The sequence below is a fragment of the Lathamus discolor genome, chromosome 2 (genome assembly GCF_037157495.1).
Source record: "Lathamus discolor isolate bLatDis1 chromosome 2, bLatDis1.hap1, whole genome shotgun sequence".
Classification (NCBI taxonomy): Eukaryota; Metazoa; Chordata; class Aves; order Psittaciformes; family Psittacidae; genus Lathamus; species Lathamus discolor.
In genome coordinates, this window is record NC_088885.1 from 77,688,979 (window position 1) to 77,713,444 (window position 24,466).

Below are 24,466 nucleotides of genomic sequence, written 5' to 3' on the forward strand. Positions count from 1 at the left end.
TGCTCACAAAAAATCTGATTTGAACTAACATGAAGTTTTCTGAGAAGACCTGTCTGGAATTTATAACTTAAGAAAAGCTTTGCTACCTGTAATCCTTCCTATTAGCAAGCAAATCCTGTTTCAGGGACTAGGGAGACTCCAACACTACTCATGGGACTATCCACTCATATGTCCAGTGGGAATCTGTAGTGAGACATTCCCAACAGTACTGCAAGATCTAAAGCATGCAGAGAATTTGCAAGAAACAGAAGTAATTCCAAGGGAGCAGGACTGCACCACAAGGGAAGTTTAAGAAATATCCTGTATTAGAAACTGTGAGTTTCTTTTTGGCAATGGTTGTACTTGATTGTGTTATAGGTGTTCTGCAAAGCATCAGCTTTTCACCTGGCATAAGGAGTTCAGAGCAAGTATAAGAATCCACTTGCTTTTTGTATTAATTTCTAGACTCTGTTGATTGTATTAAAGTCAATAATAGAGCTCCTAGCTTTTCAGCAGGATAAAAATCTGAGTATTTTACTTTCCTATGAATCTTTCTTGAATAGAGAATCCAATAAAGGACTCTGCATTTATTTGTATTAGAAGACAAAAGAAAACTTGTTCGCCCAATTACAAAGAACAGAGAAAAAATGTTCATTTTCATAAATATGACACAATGTTTATTACTTGATGAAACACTATTTTCAATGCCATAATAAGGCATTTTATACAAATTCATTACCATCAGCCTAATAACTTAAGGGAGAGGAAAGCCATTTTCTTCAGCATGGGTCCCACATATTCTTGCAAACACAGTACAATTATATGTCTCAGATGAGGATTTGATAATAATTGAGACAGATGGACAATGACCTGGTAATAAGTGACTATGTCATAAACAAAGTGCATGAGGGAAATTTCTTTCAACTTTAGGAAAAAAAAAAATTCTTCCCAGCCAGAAGGTTTAACTTCAAGAGCAATGTGTGGACAGGCACATAATGAATGAACGCTTTATGAGTTTGTTTCCCTGAAAAAAACCCAGCTTCCCTAATATGCTGAGATGTAGCAATCAGGCTGACTAGTTGTGCAGTGTGTTTGAGTCTGTTCTTTTGCTTTCATCTTTCTTACTCTTGCTCCAATTGTGTCTGTATCTTTGTTAAATTGTGATTACAGCTCTGTAGCTGATCTACAAGCATGCTATTTGAAGTCTGTCTTAATTGGTTTATGGACAATGTAAGTCTAGTTACTTTAAGCAAACTTTTTTTTTGTGTGAAATTCTCTACCCTCCCTAATATTACAGAATATACTTTTGAATGGCTATATCAAATAGTTCATCCCTAAGGAGAAAGGTTCACTGGAGAAAAGGCCAAAAGATTTAATGGTGCATTATGCTGTTAGTTTTGGGATATGGTTTCTTCAGGTGAGAGTTCAGATCTTTTGAGTCTTTTGAGTTACTGCTGACAAAAAGTAAATAATTATAGTATCACCCGTACTGCAATGCTATTAAACCTTTTTGACAAGGCATCTTAAGGATTTAATAATACTGCTATTGAGGGCAAGAGTCTTTTTTTCTGCCTTTATTAATATCCATCTAACAATGGTTAAAGGGGCAGAACATCTGCTTCTGTCAAATGTTACCTGGAAGAGGCTACAGCAAAACGAACACTTGAGCATGCTTGTACTTCATCGTGCTTCAAGTGCTGCTATGTTCAGACAACCTTCTCTTTGTCTTTTACTCTTCTGAAATCCACAGGAGCTCTGTTCTGGCATTTTCCTGAGAGGCACGAGCACCCTACAGGCTGTGTAGTGTGGGGCTAAAATGCAGTCTGCTTCCAACTTTTCCCCTTCCTCAGCAGAGAGGCAAAGCAAGTATCAGTATTGTTGCTGCTGGTTTGGACACAGGTTATGGATACTGGAACATTATTAAGTAAACAGGAGATGAGAAGGACTAAGTTCAAATGCACTGGACTGTGCAGAGCAAGACAGAGCACTAGTATTGCTACAATGGATGCAGCAATGTAGTAATATCCATACCTCATAATTGGTGTCACAGACATCTAAATTTACAGTGTTATAATGACATAAGTATATTAGTTATTAACAGTGCCCTGATGAGCTATACCTTTGAAACAGTTAATCTCTTGCACTTCTGTTTTATTTGCTCCAGTTCAACTATTTGCTCTTTTAATAGAACTCCAACTCCACTACTTGCAATTAGCTCACAAAATGCTGCCTATCTGACAATTAGACCAGTTTGGTTGCTTATAATAAGGGACAATGAATTTACAAGTACAGGCCGCTTAATGAGCATATCACTACTATAGCTCTGTCAGAGATGCATTTTACTCCTCGTCCTTACATGCAGCAAGATATTTGAGCTAGTAACGAGATGTCCCCTTTGGGACAGAGTGCACCCTTGTAATCTTGAAATTTACCCTGGTTCCCTCTGCCATTCCATTCAATCCATATGCGAGCTATATCAGAATCTTTCCCATAGCTGCCTAAAAAGCTGTTCAAACTTGCCCTAACCATTGTACATGGCTAGACGTAGCAGGGCTCATCCTAATATCTTATTTCTGGGGAAATGCCTCTTGGCTTTTGAAAATCCTTTTATTTTGTTGTACAGATGGTAAATCAACAATAGCAAAACAAGAAAACAGTCCTTCCACACCAAAAAGCCAACTCTCCAACAGTTGAGCAAATGCAAATATTCTATTTTAAGCCTTTGCATGTTTTGTTTTGTTTTGTTTTGCTAATCTATTGCAGGATTTTAATTTTGTTGCTGAAATTGGACACACAGATAATTATAGCTCTTGGTAGCTCATTAACAGCTTTGCCTTTAAATCAAAATATTTAAGTAATGATTTGGTCTAATTTGATTTCCCTGTTGACTGTCAACAATTGCTTTTCTTCCCTCTTAACGAATGATTCTGGTTTTTAATTGGGAAACTAGTTCCAGGGCTAGACTAAGAAGATCTTTCATGATTGCATATGCTTATGCACTTTTCTCTAGATTTTTCATATATCATTATTTTATGGTATCTTAATTCTTTATTCCACTGTAAGCTTTATGGAACTGAAATTTTTATGTATACTTACATAGTTCTATGGATATATGTTCCATATGTTTACTGTGAAATTTATTGCAAATAGATAAAAAGGCCTATAATAACCTCCTGAAACTATATCTGATATGAAACAAAATTATTTTCTCGCAATATATAGGGGTCATCCAGTGATTAATAATCCTTATTTCAACTGATACCTAAACTGTATTTTCACAAGCACTGTAATTTTAAAGCTCATGTCTGAAATCTCTCAAGACCTCTTTCTCTTTGTGAAATATGGAGACATCCTTTGATATTTATTAGTGAGGTGAGTGAAAAGATGGAGGGAGGACTCAGCTGCCTTGAGTGTCAGACGTTTCAGAATGTTGTGGAACAAATATTTTGAGTTTACCTGTTCTGACTGAGGCTCCCACAAATATAGACCATGCTCCAGTAAATCTTGCTTCAAGTTAGGTGTTATAGTTCCACTTTGCCTGGCCTTTCTCACAACTGAAAATTATTATCTGCATCATGGAAAGTGCAAAAGGTTGTGCCTGAGCCATTTCAGGTTTTCTTTTCAGTGTCTAAACTAAGCCATAGATGATTGTGTGTTTGAACTAAAACAGCAGGCTTAGCAGCAGGTAAGATACAATTTCCCTTCTGCTGCCTTTGCTAGAAGAGCTGCTGTTAGTGATGTGTGGGCAAGCCATAGTTACAGCAGGGCATGTTAGTGTTTTGTCTATTACTACCAGTAGAACTGATCTCCATTGTTGAGTTCTGTCAACATGACAAAGGTGTGAGGAAAGAAAGCGTAAGCTGTACTTAATGTATCTGTACCTTTAAAACTCTTGAAGTCAGTGCAGCCTTGATTAATTCAGAGCGTTAACTGTCTGCGCTCTTGCAGGAAGGTGGTACAGCTGAGCTGGCAGGACAAACAGAAGCACGTTATTTCCTCTCCACTAGGAGGAACTCTGCTGAGAGACCTGTCCTACAGTCTCAAGTGTAGTCATATATACTTCCAAGAGGCTGCCGGATGTTCTGTCTGTAGATACCAGAAAAGCTTGGATCAGAAGTTTTTAATACCAAAATTAAAATAATAAAAAAAATTAAAAGGTTTTATGGTATTATTTGATAGGAACCTCCTCATATGCGAGAAATTGCAGCAGCAAGAAGTAAAATGGAAAAAATATGTAGTCTCTCTCCTGTGTTTAGCAGAACTTTGGTTTTGAGAATTTTGTTGTAGGTGAAAAAACTGAAGGTGCTCATGAATGATCTCTATTATGACAGTATGTTTCTTCATCTATTCCTTACAGTTGCCTCCTGATGGTATGAGTTAATGGTTGATAAGATATTCGACACTTACATTATCCTATCTCTATGATAAAGAATAGAGTGAGGAGGAAAAGAAGCAATGTAAATGTGGGAAATAAGGTACTGTATGCAGCCCTAGGTTGGGATAAGGACAAATGCAAATGTGTGATGGTCAGGAGACCCAAAAGGGTGTGTGTCAAAACAACTTAACACTCAGAAAGAGCTGAGGGAGGCTGAGCGCATGTTGATAGTGAGCATTGTGCTGGTGGTTGGGGGCAGAGCAGGGGCCCTGCTCCATGAAGGTGCGGGTTGGTTTCCCATCTTGTCTGCCCTGAGACGGCAAACATCAGCTGCCCTGGAAAGAACTTGCCTGCAGACAGCGGCACAGCCCCTACGGCTGCCTGGCATCACGCTGCGGCCCTCAGGGCACAGCAGGAACTGGGGCTGGGGCTCACCAGAGACCCCTGACACAGTCTGGAACCTTCCAGAGCATCTCACAGCATGTGCGCGGGCAGCAAATGGGTCTGGGCCTGTGGGAGGTGTCCAAGAGACCCTGACCCTATATAAACAGGCAACCAGCAGTCAGCTGAGTGGTTGTTCACCAGGGAGCCTACAGGTGTTACTGACTGAAGGGACTAAAAGTGAGAGTACTTCAGTTCACTGTCTGAGAAGTCATCACTAGATCCTCGTGGTGGTAAGCCTATTTCTCGGGGTGGTGGGGGAGGGGGGTGGGGTGTGTGTGATGTGTCTTCCTTCTTTTTTTCCTTTCTTCTTTCTCCCTTTCTCTTTTGGATTCATTATAAAATTAGGAAGTTGCCAAGACTTTTGTTGCTCCTGCCAACAGTTCAGGGAAGTTTACAATAAAATCAGCTGTTCTTTTGTTTCTAACCTGTGGAGGGCCTGTGGTTTCTCCCATGAGCTGTGCAGAGTGTGATAAAAGATCAGCTCCACAAATTGCTACTGGGTGGATGCAAGAAAGGAAAAGATTGGGGAAATTGGAAACTGAAGAGATTTCTTCACTGTAGTATGTGAATAATGGAGGGAAAAAACAAAACGTGTCACCAATAGAACTTACGTGTATAGTGGTACATACGTATTGACAAATGGTAATAAAATAGTGGCAGACACACAAAACTTTTTTTTTATGAGACTCCTAATGATACAGATCCCTGAGAATAAGGACAAGCAAATCATGGTCCAGTGTTTTTTAACATCAATGTAAGAAGAATTACAATGATTGAAAAAAACACCAACCAAACACCAGTGAAAGGTACCTTAATATAACAGTGGGAAAGGGCTTTCAGGAAAATGCTTGCTTTGTAACTGAATAAAAGGGAAAGTAAGAGAACAGCTTTTGTTGACGAGCTGCCTTTGAATTTCTGTAGACATGGAGACAGGCTGTAAAAAGGCAGCAGGAGTCCCATATAGGATGTTCCCAGTGAAGCACTTGAAACGTTTTCTCAAATTTTCTACCAGTGCTAAATGCAACTTTAAGTGATAAGCCTTCCACGCGTCTCTGCTTCATTTGAAAGAAATAAAGTGATAGTCCTATGCTTTTGCTACTCATTGCCATTTGATGGGTATGCCTAGGCTGTGTAACTTCCAGTGATCCTCAGTGGAGCTACCACAAATGTGATCATCAGGCCCACTGGCTGCAAATACTAATAGCAGACAAGCAAAACCTGTGTGTTAGAGAAAGAATCACAGAATAATTTAAATGCTTTCCTCTACACTTTTCCTTTGGTTCTTAATCAGCTACAGTTCTGTTTAATTTAGTATACAGCTTTAACAACCATAACTGATATGATTGAGAAATGTCTAACAGTACCTAATTTCTTAGTGGTTTGCTGTATTAGTGCAGAGCACTTCATCTCTCTACACTGTATCAGGAAACTTTGGAGGGTGATTAAATATATGCTATCATGCTCCGCTCAGATTGGAAGCTTTTATTTACATTTCTCAATTCCTAGTTCTTTTGATGGGAGGGAAGGGTTATTTTTCAGTTACAGCTTCTGTAAACCCTTTTGAGACATAAATTCTTTAATAAGGCAGGGGTTGTAATAGGATCTAATGAATAAAGCATTTTATGCTGTTTCCTATGATGTGCTGTACAAGAATGTCTGCTGTAGATTTTGCAGAATTATTTTTTCATACACTACATAAGCAAAACCAGACTAAATGGTACTGGCACATACCATTTCACACCACTATTTCTTCGGAAAATCGTGAGGTCTAAAATCTGTGTACATTTCATTACTAACACTGAGAAGGTGCAGTGATACTGCTTCTGCCAGTAAGATCAGGCAGAGGTGGTAAAGACAGAATTGTTTCCAAATGCTCAGTGCTCAAGCTCAAAGGCACTTAACAAGCACATGGTACCTAGAGAATGTAAATGGTCAGAGCATTTTGTTTTTTCTGAAAATTCTATATGCATATACTGAATCAGACTCAGGTTGGCCTGGTTTACACTTTTGAGTCTGAAATTTTTACTGAAGGGCAGGTGCAGAGGAAAATAATTACTCTTTATATTTGTGCAAGATCAAATTAAAGTCAAAAAAGAGGACCCATGTCCTATGTCATGTTTTCCTTCACAAAAATACAGCTGTTTCACATGAAAAGTAGGAGGGTTGGGATTTAATCCTATGTCCACTAACATTTGCCCATGGTCCCTATTTTTCACCAGAACTCTGCCAGCATTCACCAGCTTAGGCTGATGATTAGTCCAAGCTTATGGTACTCCGACACTTTCTGTCTTATTTTCCCCTTCCACAGGTGGCTGTTTTCTGTTCTGGATGGGGTTCTGGAGTTTCTGCCTCTATTTACTTATTTATTTCCTCTCTTAATCAGACCAGTTGACTCATGTCAAATAAGAAAGTATAGTCAGCCTGAGTAGTTTATTGAAATGAGTCTTAAGACCTTGCTGTTCCCTCCCCCTCTACCTTTTCTACTTAGCTGTATTTTTTTATGTTTTTAATTATATTTAATTTTCTTTCTTTATTAATTTTATTTTCTCACCTGTGACTCAGACATTAGAAGACATTGACAGTTTTTCTCAGCCTTACTTTGCACATCTCATTTGTTCTGGCTCAACTATTCCTGAGATTTGACATTCCCTACTGTTTCACTATTGCATCTCTAGCTATTGAGAAAGGAATTAGGACTCTTGTCACCTATGCTTGCTAAAGTACTCTGAAAGAGGTAATGGTTGGTATGTGAAGAGGTAGGTTTTGTTGGGCTTATTTATCCAAATACTAACAATGTGCAGAGGCCATGACCTTTCTCTGATTTAATGCAGGGTAAGATTGCTACTTTCCCATCAGGTACTTGGGTTGTGATTGAAATCTTGAAACATGACCTGAGGATTTAACCACACAACATTCATTAATTTTAACAGGGGTTAAATTAATTCCCATAAACTCATCCTATCTCTTTGCTTTTAAATTTTGTCTTCAGTTATATCTGTATAATGTCACTGTCAAGTTCCTGAAGTACTGTCAAAAAGAGAGAATCGTGTATCCAAACCCAGATTTTTGTTTTAAGACTGACTAGTTGACAAGGGTCCTTCACTGCATGTGAACTGGTAGTGTACTGTGTAATATCTTTAATCTATTGGTAAAGGTAAATTTGCTTAACTGAAAAAAGGTCCAAGCTAAAGTATTTAACTGTGTAATTGCGGTTTAAGATGAGAAAATATATATTAACATACTTTGTTCTTTCTTTTCTGATACAAAGCCAAGATCATTTTCCAAGTGCAAAAAACAATGTACAAATCTGCCTATACCATCACTGTTAATAAAAACTGATAATGCTATGACTAGGATTTAATTCAGACGCTTCCTAGAGACGCTGCAGAACATAATTTATCTTAAATGTTTACTTTTTTCTAGGTGCTTAAGGAACAGAGATTAATGTAGAAAATGATACCATCAAGAAAGTAAGTCTTGATTTTATTTCAATTAAGTGTCAGCACTGTGGGAGGACTGTTTTGTTGCGTAATTAAAATGTCTTGCTATTAAGAAAAAATATTTTCAGGGATACTGAAATATTAGCTGGGATTTAAACATGCTTATAAACTGGTCTCTTGATACTTAGTCCAAGGTATTTCCTCTACCAACTGTATTCATTCCTACAGATTTCATTCAGATTGCCAAACCCAGTATTTTCACAGAAATGTGGACTACCCTGGTCTAAATAAAAGTGTGTTTACCTACTCCAAGTTCAAGATTGGGTATGCATCTGTCATTTTATGTATAATATCAATAGCAAAGCAACACAGCTTTTCAAACCTTTGGGATATTGGAAACCAGTAAGAATCTCTGGAGTCATCCGTAATGTTGCCCCAAAATCCATCTTTAACTGAGACGTCTAACTAGAAAGAGAAATGGAACAAACTCCTAAATCTGTCACATAAAGCATAATTATTTGCTCAGTTTCTGAGAGCAAATGGAGATACTGATTTCAGTCTTGATTAAAACAGATGCGGCAAAAAGCAAAACAGACTGGAAGGTGTGCGGAGTGGTTTTGGTTGTATACAAGATTACTGTGAGGTCCTGAATGAAGCTTCTGCATTCCACAAGAAATACTTTAATATAAAAAGTCATAATTGGTGCCACAAGCATGGAAAAATGTATATAATGTATAGATAGGAAATAGAGAACTTGTGTCTAAGAAACATGTCTAACAAAGCCAGGAAACTGGTTCCACGAGACTTCCTGTTGGCAAGCCACTATTATTTCTATTTTCTTAAGCCACATTCTGAGATTCTCATACCTTAGCATTTGATTCTGCTTGTTCTTGTGGAAGAAAATCCTTGCACTTAGGTGTGAACCATGACCACACTAATTTTGAGGAAAAGAACTGTTGCTATGTTTTTTTCTGGCACTGAATGGGATCCTTAGTGCACTGTGGAAGTGCTGCAATGTTTGAGACTGTGTTACTCTGACATTACCAAGAGAACTGGTAAATACATGCCATTAATTTTCAGCTTCTTAAACAAATGTTCTAGCTCATGAGAAAAGACATGCAAGCTTTGTACCTTGATTTGTGCTATGTTGCTATGATATACTGTAAAATGTGTCAGGAAAGAAAAGTCCTTGAATTTCTTCCTGCTTCAGTTTCAAGTCTATTAATAGAACGGGCAGAGGCTTGTAATGCTTCATTGCCTTTGGCTGATGGAGGAGAATACAAGGACCTTCCTACTTTCAAAGTAGCTTTGAAATAGTATTGCCAGGAACAAGGCATCAAAGGAGTTCAGCACTCTGAAGTAAAAATGATGCTGTAAAAAAAAAAAAAAAAAGAAATAGAAAAATGTAATTTTCTCCTTCCTTTTACTTTATCAGCAGGAGACTCAGATAACTGGCTCTGTCATTTCCCTCGTCATCTTCTGCAGCTTTAAATGAATAGGGCCATAATGATACACTAATAAACATAAAATTTAATAGTAGAAGCCTTCGGGTAATCATCTGATTAAAGTGGACACTTTCTGACCCCATAGAATAATCATGATCAGTTACTAGTCTGGTGACCAGGAATAAACAGCTGATTATATGATTACGGAAAGCTTCAAAAATCTCATAGCAGCTGAATCCCTAGTCTCTGAGAAATATTTCGCCTGACCTTGTGTGAGATATTGCACAGTGCCATTCCTGTGGGCTGGTAAGGTCCTGCGGTTTCCCATTAAGCTAAATGAGAGTCTTGACCATCACAGTTTGCACCATTGGGTCCATTATTTTTTGCCCTACAGGTGATTTGCTATGTGCTTAATTACAGAAGACAACATAGTTGAGAGGGTGTTTTCCTGCAGACAGCAATGTCAAAGCTTATCCATGGAGGGGTACAATGATACTTTCCAAGTTACACAGTAGAGAGCATTGTATGATTCCCATTAGTTTTGGTAGGAAGTACATAATCTTAATAAATGACTCTGAAAAGGCATTAGAATGATTTTATTAATGAAACAAAGTATAAAAATGCATAGAGACACTTTTAGGTGCTTTAACACAATTTCTTTGACCCTACAAGAAGGAAACGGGTCTGTTATAACTAGTCACATACCTAAAAAATCTGGTTTGTGCCAGCAAACGCATGGGAGTAGCCTCTATATTAAAATGGCTGCAAATGCATAGAATATCTCAGAGCAGATATAAATAGCATTTCAACTGGTATACTTACTTCTTTTCTTCTAACAGGTACTAAGCATCTCAGTATTCACTGATGAACTGTTGTCCTGTGAAAAATGTTGATCTGCTTACTGCTAGCCTCATGAAGCTCTCTTATTTCTGTGCATTTCTGTAGCAACGGCATCATACCCAGCGAAGTGAAGCATATCTGTTAGTTAATCTCCTCAGTAGCCAGCAGGGGAAGCTGCTGCATTGGTTTTCAGAGTGACTCACAAATATAAATGCTTGTTATTTTTAAATTCAGATATGAAAAGGTGGAGTTACCTTAAAATGAGATACAGAATATGTTTGCATGAAGGAGTTTTAGTTAGACTACGCTTGGAATGACTAAACTATTCACAAGTGAGAAAGCAGGGAATGAGTAGTGTACGATGGAAAAAACAGGTGCTATTTAGCGTCTCAATTTAGTATGTCTTACATAGTTACTTAGACTACTAAATACAAGAGACTTCAAAAGATGGCTTAATATACGTTCAGTGAGTTAAGCAATGTTTAGATAACTGTAGACCTTGTTTTATGCACAGTGGTTTTGTAGAAAAGATGCTGGGCTGGAACAAGCCCGGGTTCTGTTCTTAGGCTTGAAACGACAAGTGTCAGAAAGTAATTCTGGCTCTGTTCAGAATATTTTTCTTAAGCACACGCTTACGGGCTTCACTGTTTGGCTTTTAATCTATCTAATGTTAAGTCTTTCATCTTTAAACAACAATACAATACTTTAGCCTCTGTCATATTAAAAATAGATATGTTTTGATGGCTAAAAAGCTATAGTCCACCCAGTATGAAATAAAACTGAAGTTTTGGCACATACTTTTACCATTAAAACATTACTGGGAGTTTATGAGACTTCCAAGTTGCAATAACAAATACTATTAAGTTGATTATTAAAGAAAGCTGAAGACCAAGAAATTTTTTGCCACATTTGTCAGCTGAATTTGAATGAACCTTATGTATGATCCTAAAACCAATATGTTAGTTATTTGTACGTCTTTTCTTCTCAGTTTCTACCAGGACAGGATTTGTATGAGTGTTATCACACTGGTAAACTGGCAACATTCCCTTCATGCCTTATTAATAATAGATGTGTCAGTGTGGTAGAAGAGAGGTTTTAATTAGACATGTATAGGAGCTCTGCAGTTAGGCCAATGTCAGTTCTAGTATGAACCTTGCCTTGAGGTTATATTAATGACCCATGAAGAAAATTTTCTTTTGGAATCTAATATTCTTGGTTTTGTCCAAAATAATTATATACTCCTACTTCTAATTTAATTCTAATTCTAACTTTTCTCTTGGCATAAAAGTAATTTGGTAGGAACCTGTAAGACTGCTGAAAATCTGAATGAAAATTACTACTTCATCCACAGGAACTTTACTAGTTTAGGACTAAGTCTTTCATGTCTTTAGTGTCGAATAAATGAATTTTCTTCTTCAAGTGTTATATTTGAAGGTGCTTACAGATGTATAGTGGGAGATTTACTTGAGGTTCTGTCCAAACTTAATGCATTTGTGTAGCAAATAACAAAATCCTGTGTACTCAGATGTTACAATGCTCATGACCATAGATATTTATAAGTTCATTTTACCGTGGTAACAACTGAGGGAACTGCCACAGTTTACCTCTTGGGTGTCGGAATCAGTTGGCAACTTCAGAGTAGTAAAGAGAAATTTCTCCCCATATGCAATTATTTCATGTTACAAGCCCTTATAAGAATAAAGATGACTTGTATTAATCTTTTACCTTGAAGGAGATTAAAATTTACTATAGAAATTGATTCAGTATATATTTCAGATCTAATAAAGACTGCACGCTTATGTTTCCAGGGGAGTAAAGACACCCGGAAGTGCTGCTGTAGAAAGCTTAAATATCTAATTTTTCTGTTGAGGAAAGCCTTACCAAAAAGGCTGAAAAACAACCCAACAAACATTGAACTGGTAAAGCCTGACAAAGTCTACTTGGCACAGTTTATTGCATTGTTATCTTCTGAGCTGTTGCTGTTGTTCGAATATCTAAGCAATGGTGGAAGCAGAGTTATACTAGAGGAGGGATGGTGGCAGGGATTTCTTCCCAAGAAAACAGAGGTTGTGCCTGTGTCCTGGTTTCAGTATCTTAAACTGTATATGCATCCACAAGACAGCACAATTCCCAGACCCAAGTTTCCTGTGAACATCTTAGGATTTTTGTCCCAGTCATTTCTGATTTTGACAGTACTGTTACAGATTAGTAGAGCTTAATCTATTAGATTAAAAAAAATCACACATTGTCCTGGGTTCAGCAGTAGCAGTCATTTTTCTCCTTCTTAGTAGCTGGTGCAGTGCTGTGTTTTGACTTTCGGCCTGGGAACAGCACTGATAACACCGATATTTTTAGTTACTGCTCAAATGTTTTAGTCTGACCAAGGACTTTCTGAGCCTCATGCTCTGCCAGGGAGGAGGGGAAGCTGGGAGGAAGCAGAGACAGGACACCTGACCCAGACTAGCCAAGAGTTCCATACCACAGAACGTCATGCCCAGGATGTACCTGAGAGTAGCCCGGACGGGCTAGTGCGCTGCAGGGTTGGACGAGGTATCTGTCGGTGCTCGGTCGGGTGGGGTTGGGCAAGTTATGGGTCAGCTCGTGTTAAGGTGTTTTATTCTTTCCCCTTGTTATTTCCTTTATCATCATTATTATTGGTGGTAGCAGTAGTGATTTGTGTTATACCTTAGTTACTAAAGTGTTCTTATCTCAACCCGTGGGAGTTGCAGTCTTTTCAATTCTCCTCTCCATCCCTCCGGGAGTAGAGGGAGGGAAAGAAGGGGGGGAATGAGAGAACAAGCTGTGTGGCAGGTTTTAAACCATGACACACATACACAATAATTCATTCTTTTTATTCTTAAGTTTCTAAATATAACAGCATGACTAGCAAAAATATTAGCATTAGTGAAATAGTATAGAAACAATCCTGTCACTAATTCCTGTCAAATACTCCTATTTCCCTATTCCACAACAATATTCCTATAATAACAGCCGTATTGCAAAATTTCTAGTTTCCAGTCGCCCTTTCAGTATTCAGCATTCTATCACCTTTCTAATGAACTATCTGTCCGATACTTGCAACACACATGGATGTGCCAGCTCACTGTCTAGGATAGTTTCACAAAAACCAGAAATACTGCTTTGAATTAACTTCCTTTTTTAAGTTCCATGCTATACCATATTTTATTTATTACTACTGTTTGCATTGAAAAGCCAACTACTTTATCTCATTGCTTACAGGAATATATTAGCCTTTCTTATTTTACCCTAGCACTCATCTGTTTCTTCCAAGTGCTTCTTGCTACATCTTTTATAACTGAAATATCTCCAGCATATAAAAATGTTGAAGAAACTCAGGTATCCATTATATTTAGAAGAAAAAATGTTTTTCTCATAACCTTATGAAATTCTTACCTTTAAATTTTTATATTTTTTTTTAGGGAGGGTTTTTTCAGTTTTTTTTTTTTTTTGGGGGGGGGGGGGGTGTTGGTTTTTTTCTTGTAAGTAGCTGAAGCCGTTGCCTGTTTTAGAGGAATACTGAAAGTGGTTTCAAAAATGTCACATATGTATTCAGGTTAGGTTAGATATACATCCTTTCTTCACATTCTTCAGGAGTTCTTTTCCTACCTTCTGACTCAATTGTCAAGATTTATTTGAAGAAATTTTTAAATTCCTTTTAAATAAATGGTGAATGGTTACATTTACAGAGCAAATGTTTAGCTGAAGGCTGAAAGCTTTAAGCAATAAGATTTCTTTTAGAGCCAGAAGACCAAATGTTTCACAGGGAAAAAAAAATGTTTAATTTCAGAAAAGATAGTGCTCAAAGGAACTTGAATCTTTCTGCTAAGTTTCAGTATTTTATATTCTTTAAATAGCCTCAAATTCTTACCACTTGACTAACATAATTGATCCCAGCTATGCCTCTGGAGTTAGTTCCTATAGACTTGATTTGGATGAGTTGCATGACTACAAAGTACCCAGAGTTGGTACATGCCAGCTGGTAAAATGGCCAAATACATTTGCAAACAGCTCCCTAAGCTAAATCTCTGCATCAACAGCTGGAAGAGGCTATTCAATACGGTTAGCATCTTTTTCTGTGTGGATACCAACTGTTACTGGACATTTGTTGTGTTTACTGAATACTGCGAAGTGCCTTGGTGCATTTGAAGCTTTATATATATTTTTATAGCTTTTCATTAATGGCAGATGTTGGCTGAAAACTGGCAAAAAGCAAGTAGATTAAAAACTTCTCAGATAAATTATAATTTAAATGAGAAAATTTACGTTAGACATCTTTTCAATAATTATGAAACCATTACCTAATAATGAAGCTTCTAAGCTTTTTTCTAACAGATGGTTAGAAGCTGAAATATATTGGATCATAGTTAATCAGCAAATTTAATACACATGATAAATGTAGCAATCTATCATCCTGCTATAACCCACTGTACTGTAATGTACTTTCTATAAGTTGAAGAGCAGAGGAATGAACATTCCAGGGTCTTGCATCTAATGTAGGAGTGATACCAGGTTTCAGAGACAGCATTTCAGAAAGCTGTCTGAGGTTGTAGCTTTACAGCAGCTGTATTTTTGACTTGCCACATGCTTAGTTATGTCACCTTAAAAACAGTCTTAAGAGAATGTTGGGACTCATGTTTCACATCCAGCTATTATAGGAGTACAAATTGCTTGCTGCATGTTGTCATTCTAAACAATGATAGCTACTGCTTTTTTTTTTTTTTTTAGTATGAATTCTATCTCCTTTATGAAATGCTAAATTAAAAGTAGGAATGTGTGTTCTGTATTAGCCAAATCATAGAATCTGTATAGGTGTATGTGGTGAGTTGACCCTGGCTTGATGCTAGGTTCCCACCGAAGCTGCTCTACCACTCTGTCCCTTAAGCTGGACAGGGGAGAGAAAATAATAATAAAAGATTCATGGACAAAGATAAGGACAGGGAGAGATAACTTGTCAATTACCATCATGGGCAAAACAGATTCAGCTTTGGCAAAATGCATCTAATTCATTACCAATCAAATCAGAGTAAGATAATGAGAAATCAAGACTAAATCTTAAAACACCTTTGCCTTGCCTTTCACTTCTTCCTGGGCTTAACTTTGCTCTCAGTTTTGTTTACTTCCTTTCCCTCCCCTGCATGGCACAGAGGAATGAGGAATGGGGGTTGCAGTCAATTCATTGCACGTTGTCTCTGCTGCTCCTCCTTTCTCAGGTGGAGGACTCCTCACAATCTTTCACTGCTCCAGTGTGGGATCCCTCCTATGGGACACAGTCCTCTAAGAGCTTCTCCAGTGAGAGTCCTTCTTGTCCTTCCTGTGGGCTACATTTCTTCATGACCTGTGCCAGTGTGGGTCCCCCACGGGTCCACAGCTCCTGCAAGAAGCCCGCTTCAGTGCAGGTTTCCCACAGGGTCACAGCCTCCCTCGGGTATCCCCTTGCTCCATCAGGGCACTCCACGAGCTGCTGGGGCACAGCCTATCTCACCATGGGCTGCAGGAGAATCTCTGCTCTGGCACCTGGAGCACCTCCACCCCCTCTTTCACTGACCTTTGTGCCTGGTCACCAAGTCTCTCGTGTACTCTTGCTCCCCTCCAGCTGCAGTTGTGCAGTGTTCATTTTATTTTCCTCCCCCTTCTTATTCCCAGAGGCGTTGCTGATGGGCTCAGCCTTGGCCATCAGCAGGTCTGTCTTGGAGCTGTCTGGCATTGGATCTTTTGAACATGAGGGACGCTTCCAGCACCTTTTCATAGACACCACCAGTGCAGTTTCCCTGCTACCAAAACATTGCCAAGCAAACCCACTGTATTCTATAGCAAAGCAATTTTGATAGTCAATGACTAATGAACTCATGCAAATGAGTTCTTATGCCTACAGTATGTCTCATGAATGAACAGGACATTGCAGAAATGTTTATCTAGAATAATTACAAACAGTAACTACCTGTAAATAAGAATATTTGAGCCAACTTCTTTTTCATTTTATAGTCCTTTTTTGTATCCAGCTGAAGTTAATGTGGTAATGTGATTCTTTTACCTTCTGTATGCATCTTGATTTGATATAGTTTATACTTGTTATGACTAACAAGCAGTTTGAATTTCAATGCCTGATTCTCCACTTCAAAGCTGATAGTAGTAGTGTGTGAGTGAAGACAGCAATACATTGCAACTTAATGAGCAACTGTGCTTACTCTGAATCATGCTAAGAATCACAGAAGGCAGAACTAATATGAAGAAAGATGAAAAACAAAATTCAAACTAAAGTGCTTTTAATTCAGTAACATTTCTAGGAGTAGTTTTAAAGCATCTTTCTGTTAATTTGATTTTTATTTTTATATTCTGGCCATTTTATAATAGATTAATTTTTCCCAGCTCAGCTATATAGTTCAAGAGTATGTGTCATCCAGAAAACCTGAACAACTTGGTCAAGTAAGTTGTCTTGATGTTGCTGGAAGGTATGCTGGATCTTTCAGTGGAAGTTTATGATGCAGAACTGAAACAATCCCAGCTTTTACAGACAAATTTAAAAACATTTGAAACCAAACTTGGAAATTCAGTTGAGGTTATGGTTTCAGCACAAAGTTATTAAATACTGCAAAAGATCCAAACAAACTACTCCTGTCCTTACTTTGACAGGATCACATCTGGTTGTATTATGGGAAAGTCATGGTCAATGAAGACTAATTTCACCTGTGAATAAAGTGCATACAGGACAACCTAACAATCTATGTAAATCAAGCCTTTGTAAAGATGATCCACAATTTCCTAAAGTTTACTTCCATCTAAAACATGGTCAAAAATCTCAGCATGATCCCCTGCATCTAATGATAAACCTTCAGGCATACACTTGAGGATCCTCTACATAAGAAGTAAAAAAAATCTGTTACTTAGCAGTAAGATTAGAGCTAGCTTAGTGGGAGGAACATACAGTAGTGTCTATCTGTATTCAGATAATACTGGGGCTTGATCCCCCTTGAACAGGGCAGCAGAGTTCATAAAAAGCAATCTGACTGAAGTGTAGCTGGACAGCAGTGCTAGTAACTGGTATCTTCTCGTTAAGACGTGCATGTAGAAAGTATAAATAGATCAGGACTAAAATCCAACGTTCAGTCACGGTATAATAAAAGATGAAAATGGTAAATAATTACATTGATTTATTATCAATAAAAACAATAACAGTTAATTGTGATTATTAACATTTATTCTAATCATGTAATATTTATGTAATATGAAATTACATCAAAATCTGTCATTTATTGATGGCAATGTAAGTAGCTTTATGCCTTCTGCATTATGCATGGTGCTCTTCTACTCTGGCTGTACAGTCACATAGTAAAGCCAAAAGAGCAATCTAGACTTCCTGTATTTCTTGAAAAAATTACTCTTAGTAAACTCTTTTATTTTCTTGGTAAATTAGTCTTATTTTTTAAGATACCTGAAAGTATCCAAAATATGTATGCATCTTATTTTCACCTTTTGTGTATTCTCTGGAAGCTAATAATTTTCTTCACTTGCCCTAAACTGCCTCAGCGTGAGCAATGAGATACATTCTCTGATGTTGAAATCCAGGAACCAGATGAAATGAAGCCTAAGTCTCCTGAGAGCATCTAGTCAGTGCATTCAAAGGGTGTCTAGCAGATAGGGCTCCAAGAAAATGCTATTAGAGTGATTTTATTTAAGCTGGCACATGACTTCCATAGTGGAGAAATCATGCAGTTCAGAAGGTGAAAGTCTACCTTGCACTTCAGTAACTAGGACACTCAAGTCCTGGTTTCCCAGAACTAATATTGCTTTAGCCTGGTAATACTTCAGTAGAAAACCATCATCTATACATAGGAGCATATCCCAACCATAATGATACAGAATTATTTCTCTCATCTTTTGGATAGCAGGACAGTGCCATCTACACAGCTGCAAGGTTTTCACATTATTCCCGCACCCGACTGTATTGAAAAATACAGTCCAGCTTTTCCACGTGCTCTCTGGCAGTTTTAAACATTCTGGAAAAGCAATACTGAAGGACTTCTATTGTATCTTCTCATGAATGTCACCGCTTCAGGCAAATCTGAGCTTTAGAGCTCTACTTTCCTTGCTCAACACATCAGGAGATGGCTAACTTTTGTCGCAGCACTCCTTGCAGCCCATAACCTTGCAGTGCCTCTGACAGCTCCTTTTCTGAGTTCCCTGGGCTGTATCCCATTCAGCTGCCAGTCACTTCTCTCCTTTGTAATCTGTTGGCACAAAGCAATTGCAAACATAGGTTAGCAAGGACCAGTCCTGGGCCTGATAGCTTTCTTCAAAGTCAGAAATCAATTTGCTACATGTAGGGATCGTGAGCGGAGACCTGAGCCATGCTGGGCACGAAGCCTTTCTACTGGTCATGTAAAATTTTGAACGGATGTCCTCTTACAGCCATGTGTCAAGGACAAATACTCATTTCAAACAGTCTGCCACACTTGGGTAGGATCCAAATTAACATTTCTGTGCACTTTCATCCTTGAGGTGGGAAGTCTAATGAGTTTGAAGACAGCAGAGGCATGTTGAAACACAGAAGAGAGAATTTCAAGAAAGGGCATGTCCAGCCATTGCCTCACCACAGGCGCACACAGACCTGCTGCAGTGTGTGCAGAGCAGCAGCCCGTGGAGCCTGGTGTGAAGCAACATGCCTGCAGAAGCGGGGAAGGACAGAGGAACCAGCTGGAGCAGTGACACATCTGCCTCAGGAGAGTATGGAAGACCCCTGCCCTTTCTGGGGTGCTTGTGCCCACAGTGAGGCCTACCCTCCTGTAGGACCCTCACAACAGATATTGCATAGTCTTGCAGCTGGTGACCACCTCCTTGACTTCGAGAACTTGCATGTGGTGCCCAGGAGGGTTTCAGGGCAGCCCCTAGGCGGGGATCATGCAGGGCTTGTGTTTGCTACCTAGGGGTGGGCCTTGCACGGCAGTAATGTGTGGCCCTGCATGGACCCCTGGCCTCCCTGGTGTCTTCCTCACCCTGTGGCCCTCAGCCCTGATTATCACCACTGGCTCCCCATTGTCCCTGTGTTAGTGACCCTCAACTAATTCTTAATGTGATAGCAGGGAAATGCGCCAGTCCCATGGACCACCTTCGGTCCCTATACCCAGCACCCAGAGCACAGCACCAGCTGACTTCCTGATAGGGATTCAGTGCTGAAGGTGGTGTGTCTCTTGCCTGTGCAACACCAGCAGCATGCTAGGAGCCCTTCTACCCTGGGAGTAAGACCTGCTCAGAGGGATGGGTACACTCAAGAAGGGTTCAGATAGAGAATGGCCAAGAAGTTTATACATAAACAGGGACATCCTCAGCTAACACATGTAGCCTAGCTCTTACATGGTTGAGAACTGAAAGAGGTACCCTGGCTTACATCATAAAATCATAGAATAGTGAGGGTTGGAAAGGACCTCAAGATCATCTAGTTCCAACCCCCCTGCCATGGACAGGGACACCTCACACTAAACCATCCCACACAAGGCTTCATCCAACCTGGCCTTGAACACTGCCAGGGATGGAGCATTCACAACCTCCCTGGGCAACCTATTCCAGTGTCTCACCACCATAACAGGAAAGAACTTCTTCCTTATATCCAATCTAAACTTCCCCTGTTTAAGTTTTAACCCGTTACCCCTTGTCCTATCACTACAGTCCCTAATGAAGAGTCCCTCCCCAGCATCCCTATAGGCCCCCTTCATGTACTGGAAGGCTGCTATGAGGTCTCCACGCAGCCTTCTCTTCTCCAGGCTGAACAGCCCCAACTTTCTCAACCTATCTTCATACGGGAGGTGCTCCTGTTCCCTGATCATCCTTGCGGCCATCCTCTGGACTTGTTCCAACAGTTCTATGTCCTTCTTATGTTGAGGACACCAGAACTGCACACAATACTCCAGGTGAGGTCAAATACAGATGATTGGATCCTTCTTCAAATCACCACATATGATGGAAATAATCTCACCTTGTGGGAAATGTTAGAAAGAAGCCCTACAAGGCCAGTGTACATTACAGTTGAACAGGGATCTGAGAAGATAACAGTGTTCAGTTAATATCAGATTATCTAAATTAAATCCAGCTGCTTAATACTACTCCCAATCACTGGATTTCTAAGCAGTGGCAGCACTGTAATTCTCTTCGGTGCTGAGTCTGTGGTTGGGCTTGCCATTGAAGCTCTGGAAGTGAGCATCACCATTGCTCATATCCTTGAGCAGTAAAGTTTCACTCTAATATAAATTTCTGTATATTCTGCTGGGGTATTGTGGTGGAAGTGAGAAGAAGCTAACCCGGAGTGTGCAGTTTCGGGATGTTATTTCATTGGTATGATCAAATCTATCCAACAACTAACTGAGTCATGAAGAGATTAATTAATAATGGCAGCAGTGGAGAAAAAAAAAAAAAAAAAAAAGAAGTACCACTGGTTTGTTTCTTACACAGACAGTGAACAACTGGCCATAACCTTGCCCTAGTCCTGGTGATTTCACTCTTCTTCCCTGTACGTCCTTACTGCTGTAAGAATGATGAACATAGTACAGGTGATTTAATGCTATTACTTACTTCTTAACTGAGGGGAAAAAAAAAAAGATTTATATAGTTAAAGAAGTTCAATTATTCAGTTAAACCTAGCTGTAACAGCAGAGGCAGATGAATTGAGCGGCAGGAACTGCTGCTGCATGAGAGGAAATCTGGAGGAAAGCGAATGAGCATGATGGGTTGAACACTGCAGAAGCAACCTTGGCGCACCTGTTGTAGGCAGGGTTTGAGAAGAGGAGACAGAGATGTCTGTATGTGGCAAAGACTGATGTTTTGTATGAACTGGTAGAATTACTATCTGTGGAATGTCAGTGAAAAATAGCATGAAAATTAAAGAATAAATTCTATATTCAGGTATGTACATATTTGTATATGGAACAGTGTTTAGTTAACACTGAAGGAACAGATGTTACTGCAAGGTATGTGAAAACAAGCAGTAGCTTCTCCAAGTCAAGTAGCATTGTGAAACTAATGTAAAACACCTTCATCTGTATGTGTATGGAGCGATAAACTATATGTAACTGCATGCAACTGTGCTTTACCTGACAAGCTAAAAAGTGTAGGACACATATTCTCATTATTTCAAGTGTTTTATTTTCTTTCTAAACAATTCTAAATTTTGTATTGAATATTTTTTTGTATTGAAATTCCAGAATATTCTGGTTCATGATTAATTTAAATGCTTCAGGTTGCCTTTTGCACTCTGCTGCTGAAAACATGTTTATATAGCTCAAAGATTAAGTCAGGACTTTAATACATGAATATTTTATATTAATGAAAATACAGTAATACAAATATAAATAAGAATATGATATTTAGACACTTTGAATTAGAAAAAAATCCTTTTTGCCTCTTACTTTCTCAAAAGCCTTCCACACTGTGGAAATCATATCATTTCCAACAAATAGTACATTGCAGACACTTTTTACCCCTTGTCTTGTCACTACAGTCCCTAATGAATAGTTGTTCATTATTTTATTTCATTTTTATTTCATTAGTTTATTTCATTTCATATTTCATAATTTTATATAATTTTTTGTATTTTGCCTTTGTGGATCTTTGAAGCAAGCCAGAACCATAATTAACTGATGAAGATTATAAGGTTCAAGCATTATTGATATTTTCTTTTTTTGCAGCATTGTTCAGCAAGCATAAAAAAGTTGTTTTCTCTTCATCTGCTTGGTCCTCTCCAGGATGTGATTCTCAGAAAACACTACCCTTAGTAATTTGAACAGAGGGCACATATATTTCTTCCTTGCATGGTGTTTGCTGAGATAGCAAGCAGAAAGTTGCAGAACTGGGAAGGCTTGTGAATGAATACTAAGTGTATAGGGACACATCTTTGTTCTTCCTATCTCTACTGGTGTATGCAGGAAAGGAAAACTGCATTTGGTATTCATGAAATTTTGAGGCAAGCAACCTTTTCTTAAACAAAGCAACCGCCTTCCACCCTGTAAAAAATGACTCAAACTCTACATCAAAACCAAAGTAGAGATGGGAAGTTTTTCTCCCTTTACAGATGGAAGAACCTTTGAAGAACCGCTTTCATTCTGGCTACTTCATTTGCCTTCTCCCCACCATAAAAATATTAAAATTGAATGTTATGTTGCTGATAAAAGCTCAACAGGATACAGCTCAGACTGCTCTTTAGACACTGTATTACCTCTGAGGCAGGCAGGCTGTTCCTACTTAAGAGACTGCCTAACTTGTTGCAGAATCACCTGTAAATGTGTGGTAAACCCATGAAGCTTCAGTCATTTTCTTACCTGTTCTATTGCCTGCAGGAGAGTCATTACTGTGGTATTTACAGCTGTCACAATAGTTAATATGATTTAGACGTATCTACTTGCTTACTCATTGATGTGATGTGGCAGTTTAATAATAATAATCATCATAATCACAAGTAAGACCAGAAATATTTTTTTACTCCTATGGAGATGGTGTTTTCAACTTCTATCAAAGGAGTTGTATCCTATTGTTTAAATTATTGCACTTCACTGTGGGCCTTTAAGGATATATTTTTATCTTTATCAGCAACCTAAAAACACACTGTTTGTTTGTTTCCCAAAAGAGGAAGAAAAAATACCAAAGATTATAGGGTGGCTTTTTTAGATGAAATAGAGTATTCAGTAGTAGAAAGTAAAAACGGAAGTGCTCCCAAAAGATGAATATCAAATAAAATCAGGTATAAGTGTGCTAAATCCCAGAACAAGAAAGAAGGGATGAGGGGGAGGAGTCCCAAAGACTTACTGTGACAAAAAAGCAGAACAATTTCCAGTATACTCAAATTCATTTAGTGCCACATTTACTTAGCATTTTGTCTGTTTTCTATCAGGTTCAGAAAAAGTGGATGATTTTTAGCCACAGTCTGAAAGAAAGACACTTTGCTGGCCAAAGAACAAGGTTCCTGTACACAGGTACACAAGGTCCTGTGGATGTTTGTGTGACTGATCCCAAACCCCCTCACCCCGTCTGCCTTTTAATCATATACAACACTTGAGAAAATGTTAGACAGTCAGGCAGTCCTTCATTTCTCTTTCATAGTGCAGTGAAGCAGTAAACTCTTGAATGGTTAGAGCAGACCATTGCATTTGTTAAGCTCTTAATCTTAGTGTCAGCCAAAGCTTCACCAGATGAAATAAAGTTTGTCTCTTGCAGTTGTGTGAACATTTGTACTGTAGAAACTCACTTGAGATACTGCAGTTCGATCTTGCATCTGTCCGTGACTGGCACATTAAAAAGGCAGAAATAAAGCCCTTGCGTGGCTATTCAGTGTGAATGAACTGACACATCCATCCAGGAAAGGAATAAAGTGGAGGCTTTAAATGAAAACGCAATGAATTTATAACAGGATTATACACCATCTTGAATCAGGTTTGTACAATGCTGAGCTGAGAATTCAAAGAAAAACAAGAGAAGGCACAAAGTGTTGGCATTTATAATTGGCTAATGAGACTTCAGTGACACAGGAATTCCGCAGAAGCATCAGATTCTCACATAGTTAGACTGAAGAGGATTTTAGTCCCTGTGCTTCACCAGTTAGCTTTACTGAAAGACAAGTCCCCAAGTGGCAAGCATCTAGTTTTTAGTGCTCCTCAAAACTTGCAGATATTTTTAGTCAGAGGGTCTTTTTTTTTTGGTTTGGTTTGGTTGGGTTGGGTTGGTTTTTTTTTTTTTTTTTGCTGTTCGTGCGCATCCAGTCTGGCCAAAAGCTTCTATCAGTTATAGACCAGTAGGATAAAAGCTGTTATCAGCTGATCAATAAGCTGTAGTGGAAAGCTTTCAGAACTCTGCTAAGTTAGGGGATTTTCATACTCTAATGTTTACCTCCTTGAGTTTATTTTAGAAGTGAGTTCGGGGCTTCATTCATGAAGGTATGGACAGAT

At 38.6% G+C, this 24,466-nt stretch overlaps 1 long non-coding RNA gene across 1 annotated transcript; it reads left to right on the forward strand.

Moving 5' to 3' along the window:
- The first annotated feature begins 4,939 nt into the window (after positions 1 to 4,939).
- On the forward strand, positions 4,940 to 19,748 carry LOC136009269 (uncharacterized). Its single transcript, XR_010610451.1, has 3 exons — positions 4,940 to 5,028; positions 8,222 to 8,268; positions 19,041 to 19,748. It is a non-coding gene; the product is annotated as an uncharacterized LOC136009269 (long non-coding RNA).
- The last annotated feature ends 4,718 nt before the right edge of the window (positions 19,749 to 24,466 follow it).